The sequence below is a fragment of the Balearica regulorum genome, chromosome 5 (genome assembly GCF_011004875.1).
Source record: "Balearica regulorum gibbericeps isolate bBalReg1 chromosome 5, bBalReg1.pri, whole genome shotgun sequence".
Taxonomy (NCBI): domain Eukaryota; kingdom Metazoa; phylum Chordata; class Aves; order Gruiformes; family Gruidae; genus Balearica; species Balearica regulorum.
The window spans coordinates 19,500,938-19,525,000 of NC_046188.1; the positions used below are offsets into that span (position 1 = coordinate 19,500,938).

The following is a 24,063-nucleotide window of genomic DNA, read 5'->3' on the forward strand; positions in this document are numbered from 1 at the left end:
TATTTTGAAGTCAACAGGGAAGTATATACACCTTGCTGAGCTCAAATATTTCCTGGTTATTATCTTCCTTTTTCTAATAATCAAATTCATTTGCAAGTAAACATAACCAAGCAACCCAATAACAAAAGATTTATATCATGTTGGCAGTTGGAAACGTCATTTGATTTCCAATGGGTGTCTGTTGCCAGGTAGATCTCAACAGTGTTTCTCATCTTTGGATCTACCTGCTCATGCAATCCTTATGATTTACCATGTCAGAAAAGAATCCATTAGTTTCTGCAAGTAAGCTAGATGCTGCATTAGATAACCAAGTTTCCTAGAGCTATTAGCTGTATATATTCCAGATAAATTGTTTTCCTCGTGTTATGAAGTCAAAGTAAACCTGCTAAAACAATAACGCAATATATCAATATCCTAAATTTCCTTTTAAGTTCCATTTGCCTGCAGCTCCTCCAGCTGGGGGGAGACCCAGTCGAACAGCTCAAGGAAGTAATGTTTCTAACATCCTAATGCAAAACAGTGCAGGGCCATATTGTGAAAGCGAAGCTTGTGTGTCATGAAGAAAGTAATGTTTTAATGAATCAAGAACTTGATGTCAAATGTGCTTTTTGGTTGCGGAAGCCTGTTGTTTATTGCAGCAGCACATTTTGTGTAAGTTCCTTCCTGATTTACGATGATTCCCATTGATAGACTTCTCATCTGTGACACTGCCATCGCAAATGATAATTTATAACAGCTTCAGCTCTGCTCTTTCAGTGCTGGTTTTCAAGGACTAGAGCCAAGATCTATTCACCAGAAGTAAATCTGGGAGGAAGATCACTTACTATGAATATTAATTAATGTTTATATACTACGGTTTATTTTGTTAAGCAGTGATTTAATTCAGAACATTCAAAATGGTGCTGTATGGGTGAAAAGAATCAGCAGCCATGTGCTCAATTCATTTCAGAGATAAACCTGGTACCATTCATTGTCTTTTATGGTGAAACCTGAAAACAAGCTTTAGTAAAAGTGGCAGAAGGGAGAGTGCATAAACCAGTGACAAGTGGTGCTTCTCTATTCTCTGTAATTATGCAATAAAAAGAAGATGTTCAGCTTTACCTCCAAGTCCTTCTGCATTGCTCTTCCCATGCAGCGGAGTGAACCTCTTCACTTTGCTGCCTTCTTTTTATTCAGACTAATCATCTCCTTGTGGAGATACTAGTGGAAGTGGTTCAGACTAAGGGGTATAGAATCATCTTGACGCTGAAGAGCATTCATGGAAGCTGAGTGCATGACTCCCCAGCAGAATGAGAGAAGAATACACAGCAGAACCATATTTTTCTTTGTCTGTAAGAAACAGGAATGGCCAAGTCATTACAGATCATTAGCATGCTTGTATTTTTCATACTATCGCATATAAAGGTATTCTCTTTTTTATATATATTTTGTTAATACAAAACCTGCACTCTTGTTTGTAATCCCTGAAAAACTTTTGGTTTGTGAGGTTACACTCTCAAAAGCACTCACGGCAATTCATGGTATGAGTAATGACCCCATTCATGGAGTGGTAGCCCCAACAACTCTCTTTACTAGCACCAGCTTTTTTCTCCCTGGAAGTATAACTGCAGAGGCCAGCACTCCTCATTGAAGTGGGCTGAGTGTGAGTGGGTGATGCTGCTACCCCCTGCACCTGCTGCCTGGGCCGCCTTTGTGGCTGGGTTGTGCTCCCCAAACAATGCAGCTGGCACTTTCCTAGCCTTCACCATGGAGCGGTGTGGCAACACTGCTGTATAACTGCCCTCTCTGCTCCTGGTCTCTCATGTACTACCAGGTGTGGCTGGCTCTCCCTCTCCTCAGGCTGCTCTACAGAGCCACCTCCTTACTGGATCAGTGCAAAAATTCTGTGCTCACACAGCACAAACAAACTTTCAGCCTAGCCACTGTCCTCCTTCACAAGCCACCCCCAAGTACAGCCATCTGTCCAGGGGTTCCCAAGGCATGCCAGTCTGCAGAGCCCCTTGGGTCCAGGTCCTCTTCATAAGAGGGTGAAGCAGCTGCAGCCCCCGATAGCTGGTGACCGCTGTGCTGGGATGCCTCTCTTCCCACCGGTGCACATGCAGAGCACCGCCTCTCCTTGGCCACCCCTTTACAACTGGCTTTTCAGAGGGGCTCTTCCTTGCTGCTGCTCCGTGAAGCTTGTCTTGCTGGCTGCTCTCACCCAGCGGGCACACCAGCCTAGCGAGACCTTTCCTTGCAATTTCCATGCATGGTATGTGTTAGAAAAGCCGTAAATAGATTGCGCCTACTTCAGTAAGTAGCTCGAAAGTGTAGTGTACCATGGCAGTGAAGAAAACCCCTTATTCCATTAAATGAGATGTTAGGCATAATGTGAACCGCATTCCTCCTTCATCTACACCCAGATTTCCTCACTGAAGTCAATTGGAGCTGGACCTTTACTATTAAGAAAATATTTTGACCCAGTTAGGTGTCACAGAACAGACTTCAGTGGATAGCACAGACTGAAGAGAGAGCAGAATGTTGCCCATTGTATTTACTATCATCATGTTTGTTTTGGGAGCTAAATTATTCCTCCTAATTCCGCTAGCAGCGTAATACACTGTCTCAGTAATGGAAAGCATATGAAAGCAAGCAGATGGTGAAAGCAGAAAAAAACCCAAGCATGTCCTGATAATGTAGTAAGCAAGTTCATTTTTTTGGCATTAGGCTTTCATAACCAAGGCATGGTGATAACAAGTACAGACACATTTTTAGAGTGCAGTTCATCAAAAAATATAGCCAGTTTCATTGCAGGGCAATGGAAGATTACTTTTTGAGACTTTTATATAGATAAAAGCTAGATGCGAATGTTGTTGAATTAGACCCATCATTTATTATTGCTAGCAGATGAGTGACAGAACAGATACTGGTCAGAGTGATTCCATCACAGCTCCTGCAATCTCTCATATCATTACAAATGTAGAGCCTTTCACCCATTGATTTGCAAATATGCAGCCATCCTGCATTCCAGAAATACCACAGGCACTTTCATATAGGTGGTTATCACAGCGGGCAGTATTGGAAATTCAAAATATTTTATTTTGCTTTATAAGTATGGAGCTTCAAGTTTGAAATTTTAAGGTTCAAGGTTGTTGCTTCTTGGGGGGGTGTGTGTATGTGTGTGTGTGTGTATCTGCAGTATGTGAAGCTCCCGGCCTGACTCCAGCAGCCCCTTGCTTCTCCTACCACATCCCCCATCCTTTCAGGGCGGAAGGCAGAACAGCCTTGGTGGGAAACACTCCCGTTTGTGTAGCAGGTCTGAGAAAACGGAGCCGGCCTTGACTCCCTGGCTGAGCAAAAGGCCCTGAAATGTGGTTTCTGGGGAGGACGTTATCAAGCCTGATGACCTCCAAACTACATTTTGAAGACTCTCAGGACAAAGTATGGGCAGAAACAAGGCCAGATTTACCACTTATCATTTTAAGATTCTTCAAAGAAGGGATAAATTAATCTTTGTTATAATTTCCGTTTGAGGCAATAAAGCCACATCTTCATGTAGCTGCAACACGGATCTTCCTTCAGCTTCCAGGAGTTTCAATTTCAGATGGAGAGAGGGAGGAGGAGCCATGAAAGGCACTGCTGCAGCCGTGAGAGTAAATGCCAGTGTACGATCGAGAGAATAAACCCAGATCTGAGCATGCCAATCTCTTCTGTGGAGACAAGAGGTGAGGAGAGACAGCCTCATTTCTTGTTAAAGCATATAATTGGTTACAATGCTCTTTTTTTTTGCCATGCAATAACCTAGCATACTAAGTAATGCCAGGGTTTGGGGTTTTTTAAATATTTCATATGCATCTGGTTCATTCCTGACTTGAAGAAACAAAGGCAAAAGAGTCTTTTTGATTGCTTGATCCCTCTGAGGACCCGATGCTTGCTGCTTCCTGAGAAAAGTCGTCTCCCTTTATCTTTTTTAGTAATGGCTTGCTGATTTAACCTCCCAGGAGATACTTTTTCTTCCAGATTGCTTTTAGTATCTCTGGGAGGTGGCGGGTGGCATCATTCAGATTTCTTTGATGTCCCCGTGTCCTCTTCATTTCATTACCCAGGCAGGACTTGGAGCAGGGAGGAAACGGGATTGACAGCAGTCCCAGGTCCCAGCTGTTTTCCTGCTCCTCTCCCTGTGCCACTGTCTTTTCCCAGTGCCACTGCCCCCTGCCCAGTCTTGGGGACGTGGCACAGCAGCCAGGTGAACGGGGCCACCTTTGCTGCTGGTGCCGCATGGCTTTGGCAGCCTGAGCCCGGGCGAAGCCTGAGCAGTTCTGGCAGAGCCTTGGGCAAGGACCGACCTGCTCAGCTGGGGACGGGCCCTGAAACACCCAGCTCAGATCCACAAGCTGGGTGACGATGGGCTCAGCTGAAACAGCTGGCAGAGAAGGTCACATCAGCGTGTCGCTTTCTCTGCTGCGTTGGTTTTCTGTAATCCGTGAATCGCTTTTAGGGCAAGAGCCTGAGGTCCCTCCAGCAGTGAGGTATGACCTTGATCCCAAATTGTTTAGACTGAGGTCAGCAAGCCTGTTTTTAAAGCAAAGCCCTTGGTGAGTAAATCTCCTTCTTAATTTTTGCTTGACAATCCCGCAGTAAATGGCTTTAGATACAGTGTCTGTATGTAACTGCTCTTTCTGGTGCATTTTCTGTAATGAGCCATAACATACGCGTTGTGTCTTTACACACCTCAGAACAATGCTATGCAAGCATTGGGAGATTTTTCTAACAACTAGGGAATGTGCTGCTTTTCACAGCTCACCCAAGCACTCCTGCCTGATAAGCCTGGCCGCAGAGGGATGTTATCTGTATTTCTAGGATCACAGAAAAAGCGAAAAAAAGGTGAGAGGCATATCCGAATATTTTAAACAGCTAATTCTGATGGAAACAAGTCACGCAGAGGACACTTCTTGGACAGGGAGGCCTGAAGAGGCGTGTTTGTGGAGCCGTAACACTGTTCAGAGGAGGAAGTTCAGTGAGAAGTGCAGAGACTCAAACTTTTTGCTCTTTCCCATCTTTGCGCATTCTTGAGCAATTTGTTCAATTTCTCCCTCTGGCAAGTGCAATGCCAGTACATCCGTAGTGATGCTCAGACATTTTAATTCACAGTACGTGAATTAAATCCTCAGCAGCATTGCGCATACCTCGCACCTGTGTATAACTCAGTGCAGGAGCAATATTTGTCCCAGTGATGTCCCATCTTCGTTAGGGAAGGGAAGAGCAGTACGCATGTGGTGAAGAGCTGTTACTCACCATGACACAAGCAGTGCCTCCAGAGCTGGGCAGCGAGGGTGCTCTCCTTGAGACTGTCTGCCTGCACGCTCCTGAACTACCCCTGCTAGAAATGACCTAGCCCTGGGGCTCAGAAAACATCTTTCTGAAGAATAAGATTTTTGCCGTGTTTCTGGTTTTTACCTGAAGCAACCCAGCCTGCACTAGCTAACAGGCATTTTTCAGAAGGGTCTTTAGGCTGAGTCCCTTGTGTTTTGGTAACAGAGCTGCAGTTATTCAATGCATTGCATTTTCCAGAAATAGACATTTCCAGGAAAATATAGCTGGATGTTTTTGCCCAGAGGTACTGATTCCATCTTTGGTTACAGTCATGAGCAAAGATTTTGCTGTAGTCCATTCTCCTGGTGAGGATAAGCCCCTGAGACACAGTGCTCCTGCAGAAGAAGCAAGAGGGGAAGCAACACCAGGTGGTGAAGGACTGCATGGCTGGAAAGCATGCTTGCTGGGCAAAATATCATGTGCATCTTTATTGAGAGATCATCTAAGTCCAAGTCCAGCTTCAGCAGGCACACAACAGTCCCCTGGATTTACACCAAACCCCCAACTGTGCCTGACGTTAGCACCAACTCCACAGCCCTGCCCCACTCCCACGTTACACTGTGCAGAGATTTTTGTCTGCACCAAAGTCAGGAAATTGCCAGTTACGGTTCCCACAACTACCATAAAACCAGGTATACTGAATGGATACTGTAAATTACAACTCTGAAGTTAGCTCCACAGGTATTTCTCAACAGGCATGCAAGGGCCCCCATTGTACAGCAGGTTGGAAGGTGCCGCCTGCAACCTCCATGCCTGCTCCTGCAAAACCCTAGCACGGCTGAAGGAGGGACTTGGGGATAAAAGCTTTTGGTGGCCGATGCCAGGCATCAGATGTTCCAGGGTAGCTGTTTGTGGTGACCTGAGGTTATAATCCTGGTACTGAAGACGGTGACAACCCACGCTGTAAGTCAGAGCTGGTGAGCAGCAGGTGTTTGCTGACCGCCGCAGCGACATGGGCTAATTGGCAACCTCACACAACACTGTATCTTCTGCTCTATTTATTGCACTTAAGTGGCCTTCATCGCTTCGGTAGCTGAGGACTTCACACTTGTTAACATATTTATCTGCACAGTGTCTCTGTGGAGCGGGGAAGAACCATTATCCCCATTTCATAGGGAGGGACTGGAACAGTCCCAGGCCAAACATCTACCCCAAGGTCTCAGAGACTCTGCAGCAGAGTTCAGGCCTCCCAAGTCTGATGCTCATAACCTCATTTTCCAATAGCGACAGAACAGGTTACAGAACCAAGATTTCATGGGTAAATAAATGCCAGCACCTGCTGGCTGGAATCCACAGGCTGTGACCTCCCATCTCCACCAGCATATGTCTTTTCCTCTGTTATTTCAAATATTTTATCATCTTGTTTAGTCTAAACAATGGTCCCACTTGCTCTTGAGAGTTGAACTCTGCGAGGGAAAACATTGACAAATTTTATTATTCCCAGTGTTTGGGCCCAGACGCAGAGGGGAGGATGTCAGTACGCTTCCACCCCTCTGCCACCCCAGCCTGTGCTCTCTGCCACCAACCGCGCAGTCCCTTCCCACCCGTGCCGAGGCTGTGCTCCATGCCCCAGCACAGGGACACAGCTATCTCTGTAGCGTGGAGGAGCTGTGTGGCCGCAGTGGCATCATTCCAGATACGTATTAATGGAAGAAAAAAGGAAAAACTGGCCCCCGTGTTCCATGCTGGCCCACTGTAGAGAAAGATCCAAGCTGCGATGCTCCTGCCTCTGGATATGCCCTTTCTTAAAGTAGGCAGCAGTTCAGATCTCTGGCTCCATTTCAGTCCTGTCCCTTCATAAAAACCTAGGTGTTACTGAAAGAACTATACATGTCTGCTTTGGCACGTGAAGAATGCGTCACTTGCCTCATTGCCTCAAAAGCAACAAATCTCTCTTTACCTTGATGGTCACTTCGTAATGAAAACCAGTGGCCACATCAGTTATCTGAAAGAGGCTAAGTGACAACTTGCTCCACACCCTATACAAATCAGCCAGATGATAGCTTCAAAGTCCTTATTGGTTCCAGGTGGCTGGATATATCCAGAGTGGCTGAAACGGGCCAGCGCTTTGTCATCCCGGCATGTCCTACCCATCCTGCTGCCGGCCGAACAAGGGCACACAGGGATTTCTGAGTTTCCACTGTGATTAGACACAGCATCTTGTTTATGAACAAACAGCAACTGTATTTAATCATGCCTTAAAATTTGGTAAATGTCCCGCCCAGCTATCTCAAAGCATTTCACAAGTCTGGTCCTTCTCTTGACTCCAGTATTCATCACAGTAAGACCCCTTTACAGGGATTTGCTTGTGTTTTCCATTTTCCACCAGCAAATTGGGAAGAAGACTATTCAGCCACCTTCGTAAAGGCTTTGGGAACTCTGCAAGGAGAGTGCTATTTAGGTATCAGGTATCTGTAGCAGCATGTCACAGCAAATTCAGCTGGGGAACAGCTGGCTCCGTTGTTGCAGCACTTGTTGAGGACTCAACTCCCAGATGTATTAAGACTCCATGTGTGACTGGGTCTTTTTGCGCCTTCATGCCTCACCTGTAAAATTGAGACAATAATGCTTCTCTGATTGTGTGAATGTTGAGAGGTAGTACATTAACGGTACTGACACCATCGCCATGCAAATCCCTGCAACATAATTCTGCAAGAGCCGCAGACACAGCATTCATTTGCAATTGTATTCAGCAGACTATGTAAGCAGCCAGATTATTAACACCTCGATTCTAGGGGGAAATGCCTGGAGACTCAGACCAGACCCACACATCCAGGTGTCGCTGAACTTCATGGGGTGCGGTGTCCAAATTTGGGCTTGAATTGTAGATCGTAGGTAATCCCTACCTAATTTATAAAAGCCCGAACCTCAACGTGAACTCCAACCACTGACTTACTAGAAATCTGAATCTGGATTCGGCTGCCCATTTTGTAGCTTGGATCTTTGTCTCAAAATTACCCCGCTGTCTGCTTCAATCTACTCCGAAGCTGGAGATTTATTTCTACAGGAGGCAAGGGAACATATTATGTTGCCAAACTACTTCTAGTCTTTTCCAGAATTACAAATCAGGGGATGGTGGGTAGGTCTTGTGATTTCCATCCTACAATCTAAACCAGATGGGCTACCCTTGCAGCATAAATATTTAAGCAAGAAAAGAAAAAAAAATTGGCAGAAAAAGTTCTGTTTTCTCATTAACTGCATTATTATGACTTACGTTTTTTAATGAGATGCACATAAAGCTAGTTTACAAGATAACTTGATCGCTGTTTTTGATTTATCCCAATAAAATGTGGAAGTTTTGTTTTCTCAGGGACAAGGAGGTGACCGTAGAATAATACAGTGGTTGTGCTTATTAGAAACAGAAAGCTCTCAGCCTGCAGAAGGAAAGACTCTCTCAGTAAAGTTCATGTTAAATTAATCCAAATATACGAACAATTAAATGTGATCCAGCAAAGCCATGTTACTAATAGCAGCCCAGGTGAGATTAATAGAACAGAGCACAAACTTTGGCAAGTGAGAAAGAGGGAGATTATGAGGAAATCTCGTCAGGTTTCTCCACCCCTGTCAAGGCAGAACAGCCAAAAAGCTCTTGTGCTCTCGCCGTACAACACTCCAGTCCTACTGCTTGTATCAGGTACCGGGGCACACACCTGTGAGGTTTCCTTCTCGAGAAAAACAAGGTGAAGAATCAAAGCCCAACAGCCGTCTTCAACATAGCGGGGCTGTGAGGGAGCCCACGGACCCTGGGATGTGAGTGGGATGGAAGCCGTTACAGGCAATGAGAGAGAGGATTTAAACTAAATCAAATTTGAATACAAAAATAATGAACCTGCAAGCCCTATGCTGTATTTTATTGTTTGTTGCCACCACGTTGCTTCCTTGCATTTCCTTCATTTTGATACAGATATCAGGTTGTTTTTTTTTTTTAAATGCCTGCAAAGTATCAAATGTGTAGCTGGTATATTGGACTAATAAGATGGTAGTAAAAATATCTCTCTTGTTCATTTACCCTTTATGTACATGAAAGACAAGACAGTATCAGAAGCAGAGGGAAAAAAGAGACCCAGAGAATCAGATGCCATTCATCTCAGAACTTGAAAGCCAGTGAAATAACTAAGATGCTGGAAAAAAAATCTGCCGTAATTAAAATGTCTGATTGGTGAGAGCTCCGGTGAAGACCAGTGTATAATCTGTCAGGAGCCTTGCTAAAAACATTGCTGGAAGGAGCCAGATCTACACAACTGGAAAATGCAGATGAAGTTACTTGGGAATTTCAAAACACAGGCTTGCAGGATGAATGCGTAGCTTCAGCGGTGCGCAGCAAGTCAGCACAACACCAGAGCAGACCCAAAGCTGCTCCTCTGCAGCTCTGGGCAGCAGGAGAGCTCCAGCTGCCATCGCTCACCCAAGCCGAGTCTCGGGAAGCTGCCAGACACAGCCGTCACGTCAGGTGCAGTCCCGAGTTTTGACAAATCCCAAAGTAACGGAGATTAAGAGATTAATGGTCTGATTTTCACTCTTTTGACTTTATGCATGTGCCGCTCTACCCAGGTCTGAGGCATCGCGGCAGCCCAAAGCCTCTGTGGTGGATTTGGGGACGGGGTGGCTGGAGTCACTGAGCTGGCAAAGAGCTCCGGGAGATCTGTCGGGGCAGCTGCAGAAGCCACTTGGAGCAGCGTCGCAGCATTTTCTGGCTGCTCCTGAGCCACAGCGAACTGCGATGTTCTATATGTTTAATCCATTTCTATGCTACATAAAGTAGATTTGCTCAAATGGCCTGAGAAAGCGGTCTGGGCCAAGCTGGGTTACCTTTTGCTGGAGAGGACTGTGGTGCTGTCACACAGGGTGTGATGGTGGCTCAGCGATGTCACTTCAGAGCGGGGCAGAGCTACACCAGGGAGCAAAATCCTTAAACCCCCCAAGTCAGATGCAGGAAAGTGCATCTGCCTGTGCTCGGGAGCACGGCGGGAGGGCAGCGCGGAGGGTGCCAGCCTGAGAAGGATGGGAAGAAGTAAGAGAAGGAGGGAGAGGGGGGGAAAGGCCTGGGGAACAGATGCTGATGTGAATGAGGAGGCAGTGAGCATCCCTTTGCCTCAGGCTAGACCTAGAATAGCCAGAAAAACTGACTCAATCTTAATGGTTGCAACCAAATTAACACCTGTAACTACTGTGTAAATTCCAGGATGATTGAGCAAAGAATTGAAAAGAAAAGGAAAACTAGTTTTACAAAACATCGCAGACTGTCATGCTTCCTAGTGATCCATCCCCTCAGACAGATGGGTTTGGCAGTACCAGAACAGCTTCATAAATGTTTTCTGGTAGTTTTATGTTATTCTAAAATCTGCCTCTGAATAGTCATCAGTCTTTTCTCCACTGGCCATAAAACGTATGCTGACTTGGATCCTAGTTGCGTGAGTTGAACAGACACCCTTCTTCTTATTTTTTTGCTTTCAGTCTTTCGGCATTTCCGCCACTGAAGATCCTCTTCTACAGCATCAAGTCGAAAAATCTTTGTGGCAGATTTGGCATTGCCTGTAATAATTTATGAATGTGATGTGTTGACATGTTTACTGTGTGCATACATTGAGCTACTTCAATAGCTGGATTGTCAAGATGTGTACCCAGGAGAGAGAAGATGGATCCAGGCATCCATTTTTGAGGAAACACTTGGGAAACAAAGCAAGCGCCCTTTGCTGTGATGTTTTGGCTGGGCCCCTGCTAGGCTCGTTGGAGAGATTTCCCTGGGAGGAATGTGGGCGCCTGGAAAGCAAGACATGAAAGACCCCAGAGAATTTACGGAGGATCATTTAAACAGAGGGTTTTGAGAGCAAGACTCCAAAAGGGGTCGAAAGTGCTCAGATCTGTAGATGTTTAATTTAGTAGATGTTGGCAAGACTACAAGATAAAGTGGATGTGAAATATTTTTTAACCAACATGCTTTATTTAAATGGTTAAATGGCTCGTCTGTTTTAAAAATGTTGTTTGGGTCACGCAGGAAGGCTGAAGGTCTCTGTTTTCACATACATGTGTGAGCTTGGAGAATGCATGGGGTAGGTAGGCTGGAGCTTGCTGTAAGCGTGTGAGAATCAGATTATCCCATCCATGGAAAGGTAAAAGCTCAAGGCCTGACATAAGCAGAGGGTAAGTCAGAAAGACCACTGACAGCCAGAGATACAGCAGTAACCATAACAACACCATCATCTTTCTTATAAGTCCTCACACGTAATCCTACTAATGACTTTTATTAAACATTTAAGCCTTAGCATTCAAGTGATTCATATTTGTTACAAAAAACCATCCCATTAACACAAAGTACAAGCTGAAACAAAGTTAATGAGCCCTAATACTTGCAGGATAATTCAAAGTTGAAGGGTGATATTAACAAAAATAAAATAAGGAAGAGTGGAAAAAATCCAGTTTCATTGTCCACCAGAGAACCTGAGTTTTATCCTTTTGGTTCATAAAATCAAATCTATTGCTCAAGTGACTCTTACACTGTTATTAAAGAAGTACAAGAACACATATATGTGCATAATTAAGTACCCCTCTGTGACCATAAAAGGTCTGCCTGGCTGCCCGTGGGGAATGCGAGTGGGACTTGATTCATAAGCACGAAAGAGGGAATGTCATTACCGTAATCCCCCTGTATTTCACTACTTTGTCTGGGGCTCAGCCTTATGTGGTGGAGTGGCTGGGTGTACAGCACTGGAAACAGGAGCGTTTCGGTGCAGGGTCTGGGCCGTATGCCCTCTGCAACTGAGAGGCATTAGTAAGTTGACCTGGAACTGCACAGGTGAGTATTCTTCCTGTGAAAATCGTAAGTAGAGCTCAAGTCAGGCACGCAAAAAACTGAGGCACTAGGTGTATTAGGTATAGCTGAAAAGTAAGATGAATATTTTTTTATTTGCCTTCTGGCTTTGCACTGTCAGATACAAATGGCAAATCACTAAGTGGAAAAAAGTCACTGGTATCTTCCTGCCCTTGAAAACACATGGTCTGGCTTAAAGCACTGGCATTTTTATCTTTGTGTTCAAGCGAAGAAACCAAACACGTTCAAGAAACAAGAAGGGTAAACAGCACAGCTATAAAATGCCTTTTTGGAAATGACAAGTGAACAGTTGCATGGTGACCAGTTTCCTACCACAGGTATGTTTGTTTTCACGTGGCCCCCGTTAACCACAATACCTAACCTGGGAGCTCCCCAGCCATCCCAGTCTCCATAAACAATTTCGGAAGTGAAGAAAGAGAATGGGTAACAACATAACACACCAGAGCTGTGGAGCAGGGCACACACGGGAGCACTGTGCACGTCCCCTGCAACACCTCCTAACTCTGCTCCTTGGTAAATAACCACACGGCGCTACAGCAAGTCCTTGAAGAGACACGAGGGGTTTTATAGCAGGACCTACAGCTACTCTGTAGGTGCAGACAAGCTCCTTTTGAGCTGCCTCCCCCGTGGGGCTGGAGCTGTTCCCAAGAGGGATGGATCCCTGTGGCAAAGAGCCTCTCATCTGTCTGTCCCTGGAGCAAGCACCGCGTTGTGCCTGCAGCAGGGAGGAGGCGGCAGGGACTTTTTTCTTGAGGTAGGAGAAGAGTCACCTGTGCCCTGGGGCTACTCTGGGGGCTGAAAACTCTGGCCAAGAGGCCAGAAATAACCCAGGAGCTGCCAGCTGGATTTACAGACTTGCCAAGAAAACAAGGCTAAATGAAAAAACTTGAAGGAAAATTAGACAAAATGGACTAAAACGTGGACATGGGAAAACATTCTACAGCATAAATCATAAATTCTCCCCTGTTTGGAGAGAGGTAAGAATTTCGTCTCCATTTATTTCACCCAGCAGATACAGATAACAAAGCAACCTTCTACATGGGAGAGTTAACATTGCTAAGATTGATCCAGAGAGACAAGATGCACTTGGAGACGTAGGAAAAATGTATCTCTGAGAAAGTTTCCACTATTAATATTTTTCCCTTGCAAATGTGGGTCTTCTAAAACGCTCCTTTCTTTAGGAAGGATCTAAATGAGGAAGAGGTGGGAAGTAGAGCTACAAAGCATGTAAGAAAGCCTCAAATACATGAGTGGGAGGAAGAAGGAAGAAATGAAAGACTAATGAAGCTTACATCACTGGGAGCAAACAACAGAAGAAGGGAAATGCACATACTCATGGCTAAATTTTACAGGAACTTCGGCTGAGGTTTAAAACTGCTGTGGTTAGCATAGACACAGGCACAGAGTAATTCAGATGACCTGATCAAAGGACAAAGAAACATCACTACTGATTTCATTAGGAAAATTACCTGGCTTAGAGTTAATGGGAAGCACAGGGAAAAATGCCTTCTTTACAACGTTGATGTGGAGTAGCCCCGCAAAGGGTAATTGGCACCCGTAGTGTCTACGATGATTATGTGATTTGGGGATTCCTTCAATGCAGCCAGGATTTTGCCCTTTGTGGAGACTCCTTTTGGCACCTATGGGTTTTCCTTATGTGGTGATGTTGCAAACAGGTATTTATATTATAAAAAAAATTAATAGATATCTTGTTATTAACATGGTGCCTGAGGTCTCCAGATCTAGCTACATCGATAAGCTGAACCCAAATGCTCAGCTACTCTTGGAGTGTTTTCATTGAAATTAAATTAGGTGTTTCTACTTCAAGAGCATCTCCAGTGGCCGCCACACCAACGGCTACCCATCTGAATGAGGAAACAAGCCTGGAAAAGGATCCAGGGGTTGGGTTTATTCCACACCTTCTGATTTTTTGTCAGTGCTTTGCTGTAGGGGCACCGTAAGGCATTCAGCAAGCAGGGCTGATCTCTCCTGCCGCAGTCTTAGGCACATTGCAGAGCGGTCAGTAGAAAACTTTCAACCAAACTGAACGAGGGACCTGTGTGTCTTACGCAGGAATCCTGTGGGATGGGAATGCCCCTGTCTCTATGTCACCAAAACCACCTATAAAAGGAAAACTGTAACTTTGCTCAGGAAACACCAGGGTTTTATATTCACTTTGGAATAAACTGAGCTTGTCCATCCATTGAAGATGTGAGCATCAGGGAATCAACAGGAGGTTATGGCCATCTGCACAGACGAGCAGTGCCCAGGGATATAGCCAGGACCAAGGTGGGGACAGGGAGAAGTTTCGTGCCAGCAATTTTTACGAATGAAAGGACCAAGCTGCTACTTCAACCTATGCTGGCTTTTCAAAATCCATCCTGAGACAGCAAGAAAAAAGGGCAGAAGAATGATGTTTCCATTCCCTTCTGCCAGTAAAGCTGTATAGATACAGAAAAACATTCCTTTTTGGGTTTTTTTTTTTTCCAAATCTTATGATCAAAAATTCAGAGTTGCTACTTTTTGTATATTGTTGATCTCCGAAGGTTGCAATATGCTGGTGCAGAATCTGGGTTTCTTTGTGTCACTCCCACATCAAAGCGTGTTGGGTCTGGGGTTGGGAGCCCTGTAGAGTGGAGTAGCGGAGTTTGGGTAGGCAGGAAGAAGGGCTGGCAGGACACAGCTCTCTTTTTGCCCTCTGTCCACACTCGGTATCTCGGAAAGGATGGAAAAAACCTCATCCCATCCCGAACCAGTCATTTTTTGGGGAAAAAATCTCATCCCATCCCGAACCAGTCATTCCCACATTATGGCAAAATAAATCTAAAGGGATAAAGCTAGGCTTTGCCTATAATCACTACAGCCGTCGCACGTAGCTCGAGTTGTCACTTTATATATGGTTGGTGGAGAAATGTAAATTTACAATGAGTAATTAAATGCCCTTTACAGGCTTGACAGTTCCCCGGGCATGTGGCAGCGCTGATGACACCAGCTCCCTCTGAGACCCTGCCAGCCTTTGCCCTCCCAGACGGGTCCCAGTTCAGTCCAAAGCTCCCTCTCCCCTGCTTTCCCTGGAGCAAGGCAGGAGAGGCAGCAGGAGGAGGTTGGGATGGGGGTTGCAAGGGGAGGAGTGAGGAGGAGGAGGCAGGGTGCACCCTTGGTACTGCAAGCTCTCCTGGCATGGGGGAGTTTTCTTTCTCTGGTTTCAGCTGTAAAGAATACAGTAGAACGAGGTGCCAGGCCTCGGCTGGAGCTCCCGGCTGGTAAGATGATAACAAAAATAACAGTTTTAGTTCTGCATGTCTCAGTTTTCAACATGTATTAGTCCGGCTCCAGTGACACGGAGGTCGCTCGCAGTTGCAAGGCGATGGCCAAGGAAGGCAGCCAAAGGCACGCAGGCATTCACCCGGGGGTCGTGTCCCTCCTGCCTGGCGGGATGACGGGAGGGCCGGGCAGGGCGGGCGCGCCTGTGGGACAGCGGGCCCGACCGGGGTTTACCCTGCGGGGAAAGGAAAAGAAAGCGTGCGACCGGCCGTCTGCCGCCTTCCCCCGGCCCCAGGGCAGCTGCGTCCCCATGCACCCGCAGGAAAACACCCCCCGGGGAGCAGCACCCCCCGCCCGCTCCCGGTCGGCTTCCTCCCCCCGCGCTCCCACCGCTCCCGAAGTTTCCTTCGGGGAGACCTTGCCCGGGCACCCGCCGCCAGCGCGGGGGGGCGGCCCGGCGGGGCGGGGCGGGCGGGCGGCGCTAGGGCCCGGCGGGGCGCGGCGCCGCCGCCGGGGGCGGGGGGGGGGGGGGCGGCAGGCGGCGGCGCGGGCTGCGGCTGCCTCCCGCCGCGGGGCGCGGAGCGGGGCCGGCCGCGGGGAGCACCCACCCCCGCGGCGGCGGCGGGAGCCGAGGGCCAGCGGCGAGGAGGTAACGGCCGCGGCGGTGGCGTTTCGCGGTGTCATTGGGAGCGTGTGCGCGGGTGGGTGGGTGGGTGCCGGGCAGCCCCCGCGGCAGCCGCCGCCCCCGCGCCCCGTCCCTCCCCGGGGCAGGGCGCCCCGGCCAAACTTTTGGGGCCGCTGGCCGCCGCGGGCTGGCAGCGGCGCCGCCCCGGGGGCCGCGGCGGGGAGTTAGTCGGGGCTGCCCCGCGCCGGCCGCCCCCGTCCTGCCGCCGAGCCCCGCCGGGCGCGCAGTCCCGCCGCGCTGGGGACGCGGAGCGCGGCGTGAAGGCGGCAGCCCGGCGGCGGGCAGCGGGGCAGGGCGCCCGGCGGCGAGCAGGGGCCGCATCCCGGGCGGGCTGTGCCCCCACGGCGCCGGCTCCGCGGGGGCGCCCGGACGTGGCCGCGGCGGGCCGGGCCGGGCGGGAGGGAACGCGGCGGCTGCAGCCCCGGCCGGGGCCCGGCGGGTGCTGGCGGGGCAGCGGCGGGCAGCGAGCCCGCCGTCTCCCTTTTGTTCCTGCCTGCCGGCGGCTTTTCGATCCGTGCCCGGGAAGAAGCCGCTCGGTACTTCACGGGCCCCGTCTGTCTGCACGCGCGCCTGAAGGGCATCCTGTGGTAGGGCTGCTCTGTCGGAGCCGCCAGGAAAAGGTATTTTCCTGTTTTCACATCAGTTCCCCTTTGCTTGCTGTTCTTCAGTGCTGACTCTTAACTTATCTGGACTTACCGTGAATTAATTTCTTCACAATACATGCACGTGTCCCTGCACCCTGGAGGAGGATTTCCTCGTGAACCTGCTGACTACCCTGCGGTCAGTTATTATTTATAACATCAGAGATGTATCTCTGTAAATCTGTTTGCACGGCTACAGTACGACTGCTCTTCCAACCCAGTTTTCTGAAACTTTAATTGCAGCAGGCGATGTTTTACTGTGGAGCCATTTACGTCAGAGCAGACCGTTACTCCGGTGGGATAACAGCGTCTCTTAGGCGATCGTTTTTCACGCAGGGAGGGCTCGTGCTGTTTCACGGGATGAATCAGAAACAAAAATGAGCCAACAGTGAAAATGAGTTTGTGTGGTTTTAAAAAACCCAATGCGGTGATGTCTGTTGCGGGCATGGTAAATCGGGCAGCAAACCCCCAGTTTTCTCCGGCATAGCCCACGTATCAGCCGGTAGACAACGTAAACTGTGATCACTTTGCAGCCGAAAATATAAGGCCTTGCAGCCCTGGCTGCCTAAGCGTTACGTGTCATTAAAGTAGCTCTCTTGGAGGAGAGGGACTGTCCCAGGAGCTGTAAAATCTATAAACACTTTTCTGATTGGTTTAAAAATTTAGACACAGGAAGCGGATGGTATCTAATAACAGACAAGTGGAGACACTGTTGTCATGGAAACTGAGAAGACTACACCCCCCCGCCCCCCCCCCCAGTTATTTAAAAAAAAAAAAAAAAAAAGTCTGCATATCATCAGAAATGCTTGCAGACCGCCTTGGCTGCTGTTGCCTTTCCCACAGCATCTGTTGAAATCTGAGAACGTGCCTGTCAAATCAAGGTCATTTTACAATAAACCCCTGCACCGCTGCGTCCCCTCTTTCCTCTCTGGACGTTGTCCCGCACATTCCACCCAAGGAGGAGTTTGGGATGCAGCCCCCCTGCCCTGCGCCCACCGGGCTGCCCTCCCTGTGATGGGCATCCTGCCCCAGCTGGGGAGAGGCAGCTGGTGTGGGGAGGAAAGGCCCGAAGCAGAAGGACCAGGGAGGTTTAAAAAAAAAAAAATAGCAAGGGGTGATTTTTTTTAAAAAAAAAATAAAAATCAAATGACCAGGCCATGTTTCTTTTAGTAGGAGTCTGTGGATCTAGGAGAGAAAGCTGGGGTTGATTAGATCTCCTGCTGTTCCTCCTCGTTAAAAAGTTATATTGAAATGTAATGATTTGGACTTGAATATTGAGGCCATTTCACAACTCTGCCTCACCTGCAAAAAAAAAAAAAAAAAAAGGAGGCAAATGACTATGGGAAACCCTGTACAATTGCTTTTAATAAAATAAATCACCATTTGGTTATAGCATGCTATTTGAGGACAAAAGCAGAGATACGAGAATAAAACATACTTCATTACTGATGAATGCAGCATGAGAAAATCAGACTATTATTGTGGTAAATTGAAGTTTTACTTTGCTGGACTATTGGAAGTTTATTGTGTGTGAAAGGAGAGAGCTATTTTGCTTTTGGAGCAGGAGAGAAGTATTTCACAGCAAACTCACAAGAAAGCTTTTAATGTTTTTGCTTATTTTCTTGGGCAGCAGCTGTTGATTTCAGATGTCTGTCATAGAGAGATGTCTTTGAGTATTCACCGCGTTTTCTCTGAAACATTTAATTTTGCTTCTTCCTTTTAATCTTCATTTTGCAGTTGTCCTAGTTTCGGCTGGGATAGAGTTAATTTTCTTCCTAGTAGTGGATATAGTGCTGTGTTTTGGATTTAGGATGAAAATAATGGTGATAACACACTGATGTTTTGGTTGTTGCTAGGCAATGTTTACACTAAGTCAAGGACTTTTCAGCTTCTCATACTGCCCCGCCAGCGAGGAGGATGCCTTCCGCAGAAGGTACATGAGAAGCTGGGCAGGGACGCAGCCAGGACAGGACAGCTGACCCCAACTCGCCAAAGGGATATTCCACACCACAGGACATCATGCCTAGTATATACTTGGGGGAAGCTGGCCGGGGGTTTAGACTGCAGCTCAGGAACTAGCTGGGCATCAGTGGTCTACGGGTGGTGAGCAATTGTGCTGGGCATCGCTTGTTGTGTATATTCTATTATTGTTATCCTTTTCTGTCATATTAATCTGTCTTTATCTCAACCCATGAGTTTTAACTTTTTGTTTTCTTTCTGATTCTTTCCCACCATCCCACTGGGGGGTGGAGTGAGCGACTGGCTGTGTGGGTGTTTTAGCTGACTGCCAGGTTAAACCGCAACAACAGTGACCAAGCTGAGAAAAAGCACTTGAGTGCTTCATCCACTGTCTAAATCATCACTTTGAAACCTTAAATGACCAGTTCGACCTCTGTGACTTTTTGCTCGCATATTTTGCTTCTTGCATTATTATTTTCTAAGAAAACCAGAGATGGGTGAGCCGGTCTTATGGATCAGGAGGTAAATCCTGCTGGGTGCTGAGGCAAAGGTGCTCAGTACCCTCTCCACCCACACCTTTGGATCTTGCCATCCAAAAAAACCCAAGGCCCAGCTTTAAAATCTGGCTGTGGGCAGAGCAGCCTAGAGGAATGGTAAAGCCAGAGAGACCAGTGCCTGCTTCTGCTCCAGGAGTCTCCGTTGGCTGCGGGGCTGGGACGGCACCGGGGCGCAGGGGCTGGGACCCCCCTTCTGCTGTCAGCGGGCAGGCGGCGGCCGGTGGGGCAAGGCTGAGGGAGTCGGGCAGTTGCGTGCTTAATGCAGCTCACGTCCGAGTAGCCAGATGCTGCTTTTAATTGCTGTGGAATTCAAATGGAGAAAGTTTGGCTTGGTAGCGAAAGTGTGCTTGCTTCTAGAAGCGAATTTCCTGTTGTTGGGAGCACCCTTATCTGCAGGAAGGTTCGCCGGCAGGAAGTGTGTCAGTTACTTGTTTTTACGCAGTGAAGGAAATGAGCTGGATTCGGTAGTTTCTAGATTTACCCTTCATCATCCTCCTGTATGTGCTGCTCTATTTATCTCTAATGGTTTTATTTTGTAAAAGTTTTATGATGTCAGTCATTCCCAAGGGAAATCCAAGAAGTTAAATGTTTGTGTTGTCCTGCCATTTTTTGCTGTTATTAAAAAAAAATCCACCTACCAACCTCTCTGGGCCACGTTTTCCAAACGATGCAATTTGCGATTTATACCTTTTGAGCCTCATTAATGATTTGAATATTCAATGTGGATACTCAGGGTTGGGGTGTTCCTCCCCCCCCCCCTTAGAATGAAAGATCAAAAAATGCACCAGTTATTTTACTAATAGTCCTTACACTTCTGAACTGCCTTTCATCATGGATCATAAATCACTTTACAGAAATTCATTTTTTAATATCCATAGCAATTTGAGCATAGGAAGCCGAAATGTAGCATTTCACATGGACTGCCCAAAGTTGTAAGGCAAATTAGGAGCAGAGCTGGGAGTCAAATTAAGTGGCCCTTAATTAGCAATTGCTAACGGATTAAAACTTTGAAAATGTCTCTGCCTTTCCTGAGTGTGCTCATGCTAATGTGCCAATGCAATGTGTATGTATTTGGGATGTAGGGTCGGGGGTGAGAATATAAGCAGTGGTTCCAGAAAATGCCAGTTGTTTACTGGTCCCCGTCCAGCCTGGCGTGGCTGGAATGCCAGGTTGGAGGCTTGTAAGATTAGACACAGCTTTGGACAAAGGTCCAGACCAAAGGCAAGGGCTTGGATTTAGGTCGTTGTGTTTAGTAAGCAGGGAAGTTCAGGGAAATAAACATTATTTCTCAGATGTTGGCTCACAACGGAGTATTTATGGCATTGAGTTGAACTTTCACAGAGGGTTCTGAGGAGGAAACGTGGAAAAGTTACATAAACTTGTAAGAAGCTGCCTGGCACGCTGAGCAGCTTCAAGTAGTGATTTTTGGCGTAGGACATGTCTTGGTGTTAAGGGCCATTCCTGGCAGAAGAGGCTGCCAGGGCTGTCCAGAAGCCCAAGCTGGGCTGGAATGGGACTGTCCTGGCTGATGCTGGAATTTGCTAGTTTGTGACTTCAGACATAACACAGTGCAGCATAACTTTGGCCACAATTTTGAAATATTTCTAATGAGACCACATTTGGCTTGTTACCTGCTCTCATGGCCAAGCCAAAGTAAAACTGTAACAAGAATAATGGAGAGGAAAAAAAAAAGACTCCAACAAAACAGCATTTCATTTAAATGTAAAAATTATGACTGTTTTTTTCAGAAGCGATCAGCTGATTCTGGGAAACCAGCTTGAAGCGGTGGAAGGCAAGGCAGTTTTTGGGAAGTGACTCTCCTAGGCTTTGGAAATCCTACTCCATTTAAGGGGCCTGAAGTTCAGTTGCTAAGCATCAGGACAACTCAAACCCTCCTTAACTTCACTGTAACACTTTAGGGGCCTTTACCAATCTTGGGACTTACGCTTGGTCTGGCTGTCTAGCCTAAGGTTTGCACCTTGGCTGCCTGCATAGCCCACGAAGGAGTGAGGCACCCTGCGCCCCAGCTGTCCCCCTCGGGGATGCGTGCAAAGCGGTGGGATAGCCCTGCTCTGGGGAGTGGCTACAACTAGCCATGGCTGGACACATGACTTCCAGGTGGTTCAAGTCGTGTATGACCACCCTCGTGTTAGCCCAGGCGCTGGTGGCCGCTTGCTTGCTGGCGGTCAGTTCTTCCCCACCTCTCTTGGGGAGGAACAGAAGTAACACGTTACGCTCTTTCAAAACTCCCCTTAAAACTCATCTATTCCGTAATGTCTGCAGGAATTGGACAGGCTAAATCTGCTGGAGGTGAAACATCTACCTATTATGCTGGGCAATAGTTTGTCGTTCTTTCCTTTTATTTCTCTGTCTGTAGTCTAAGGGTCTGTTTGCTGGAGATGGTTGAAGATGGTCTTTCTCTGTCAGCACTGACTGCAGGACAGACAGATGGAGGGCTGTGACCTGTGGTCAGGGTTGGTAGGTGCCACTGCATGGAAAGATCTGCCTGTCTGTTTGATACTGTAGTTTTTTCCAACATTAGCAGGAATTTACATCAATGCTAGCCAATATAATAAAGTTCCAGTGCTGGATGTTTTTACCTTTTGCTGAAAATAGGTTAAAACCAAATGTAAATAGGTATTATTTAAGGACCGGGATGGTTCTGGCCCACACCGGCTTCTCCCTTTGCCCACCTCCCACGTGCCAGGTTGTGGTGGGACCCTGTCTGTGAACTCCGCTTGCTCAGGCTGTCTGAGGTTCCCTGGTGGGAGCCTAATTGCAAAGCGCTTACCTGCCACCTATTTACTCATACAGCCCACTCACGACGTCCGGGCATACTTATTTTTCTTGCAAGCAAAATACACCAGACTTCCTAACAGACGGGGCTTTACGTACAAGGCAATCCAAGCTAGCTTCTGCAAAGCGTTTCACAGAGTGGCAGCTTGATTGGAAATTGCTTCTTAATACTGTACAGCAAAGCCGTTGCTCTTTTTGGCGTAGTTCTTTGCAAGACCTGTGCCTGCCCCGCTGAGCCGAGCAGCAGCCTCGCGTCTCCTGTGACCCTGCCTCCTGTCTCGGGCTCGCCAGGCTCCCCGCTCCAACTCCTGGCAGCTCTGCGGCTCCCCGGTACAGAGCTGCTTTTTGTTTTTTCTCTCGGGCTTTGTAGAGAGGCCAGCTTTTTCCCTGGATAAAGTTGGCTTCCGGCACAGCAAGCAGATGCAAACTCCCCAGCCCGACCCATCCGTGCAGAGCTGCGCTCGGGGTTACTCCCCTCAGTAAGATCTTCTTGTGTACAATTTAATTGCTGGCCGGGCTTACTGTGGAACGGAGAAGAGGCATTAGAGGGGTTACGAGAGGTTATTAGAGATGGGAGGAAACTGAAGGTCTGACCCATCCATATTTAACTGGATTAAATCTTATTTTACCCCCAACTCCAACTTGTTTTGATCTGGGTTTTACAGTAGATCATTTGTAGAAGCTACCCAATTAATATGTTAATTTTAACACCAGATTTTGTAAAGCTTTTTTGTTGGAGGTGGAGAAGGGATCCAAATGTTTTGATCCTATTTTTATCATTATCTTCACTGAGTTTTTCTCACTCTGTGCTTTGCAGAGAGGAGCGAAATTTTAATAATTCACTAATATACTTTCACTTCATTAACATTTTATCATTCTGGCATTGTGCATATGGTGAACTCCTTAGTAGTCTCATTAAGGGCCTGATCTTGCCCCCATACTCTCACATCCCTCCAGGTGTGGAAAACCCTAAACGCAGGTGCTGTTCTGCCTCTTGGAAAGAGCTTTTCTCTTTTTCCAATAGATAGTAATCTGACCAAAACATGCAAGTTTTTGTTTGTTTTGTTTTTTTTTTTCAAAATGGAAACGTTTATACCAAGATATCAGGGATGGTTAGGTTGGAGTCAGGAAGCACCAAGCCTCCAGCCATTACAAGACTTAATGGTGTGGTCTAGAGAGCATGAAGACACAGGGTGCTATTGTGGTGTTATCGTTTGCATCATATTACACTACGGCATGCTTGGTTTAACCAGAGATTTATACTGGTATTAAAGTGGTTATGAAACTTTGAGGTGCCTTCCCTGGGACAGCACAGTGCTTGGTATTGAGATGGCACAAGTAACAGGTAACACCACGTAATTTTGGGGATTAAGTGCGTAAGTTTGCAGGAGTGTGCTCACGTTGTGTTAAACAGGGGCTTTTTAATTGTGTCCTAATCTGAAATTGGGTGTTGAACTTCCATGGTGACTCTACTTTCCTTTCTTTTTTTTTTTTTTTAGCATAAAATAAACCTCTGAGTTAGTGCATGAGTTGTTACTGCTAATTAAATACTGTTAGCACACCGTACACCAGGTGTACTCAGAAGGCATGAGAAGCCAAGCATGGCTGAGGGGTGGACGGTGGGTAGGTAGAGGAGGCTTGAGAGTGGAAAGGAAACTTCTGGGTTGTGAGCAGCAAAGAACTAAGGGCCAGGTAAGAATTTCGGGAGGTTATGTGTATTGAAAAGAGCGTAGCTGTTGGGAGACCAGAGGACAAGAGTTCACGGTAATAAAAACAGGAGATGTTGAGGGACCTGGCTGAGGGTTTTTACTTGTCAAATAGAATATATTTTCTTTTAGAGGCACCAAGGTAGAAACTCATCTCTTGTAAATTGGTATAATGCCATTGGAGTTAGTGGAATTACACTGATTTACACCAGCTGATGGTCTGTCCAGTGGTATTACAAGAAGAGTGAAGATGTGAAGGATGGGGAAACTGGAA

The 24,063-nt window shown here is 47.1% G+C and overlaps 1 protein-coding gene across 1 annotated transcript in view; it reads left to right on the plus strand.

Moving 5' to 3' along the window:
• The first annotated feature begins 16,601 nt into the window (after positions 1 to 16,601).
• The window catches only part of FOXN3 (forkhead box N3), a 213,632-nt gene continuing 206,170 nt past the window's right edge, over positions 16,602 to 24,063 (plus strand). The window contains exon 1 of the mRNA XM_075753727.1: positions 16,602 to 16,750. The gene's annotated coding sequence lies outside the window, so the exon portion shown is untranslated. The remainder of the gene's footprint in view (positions 16,751 to 24,063) is intronic.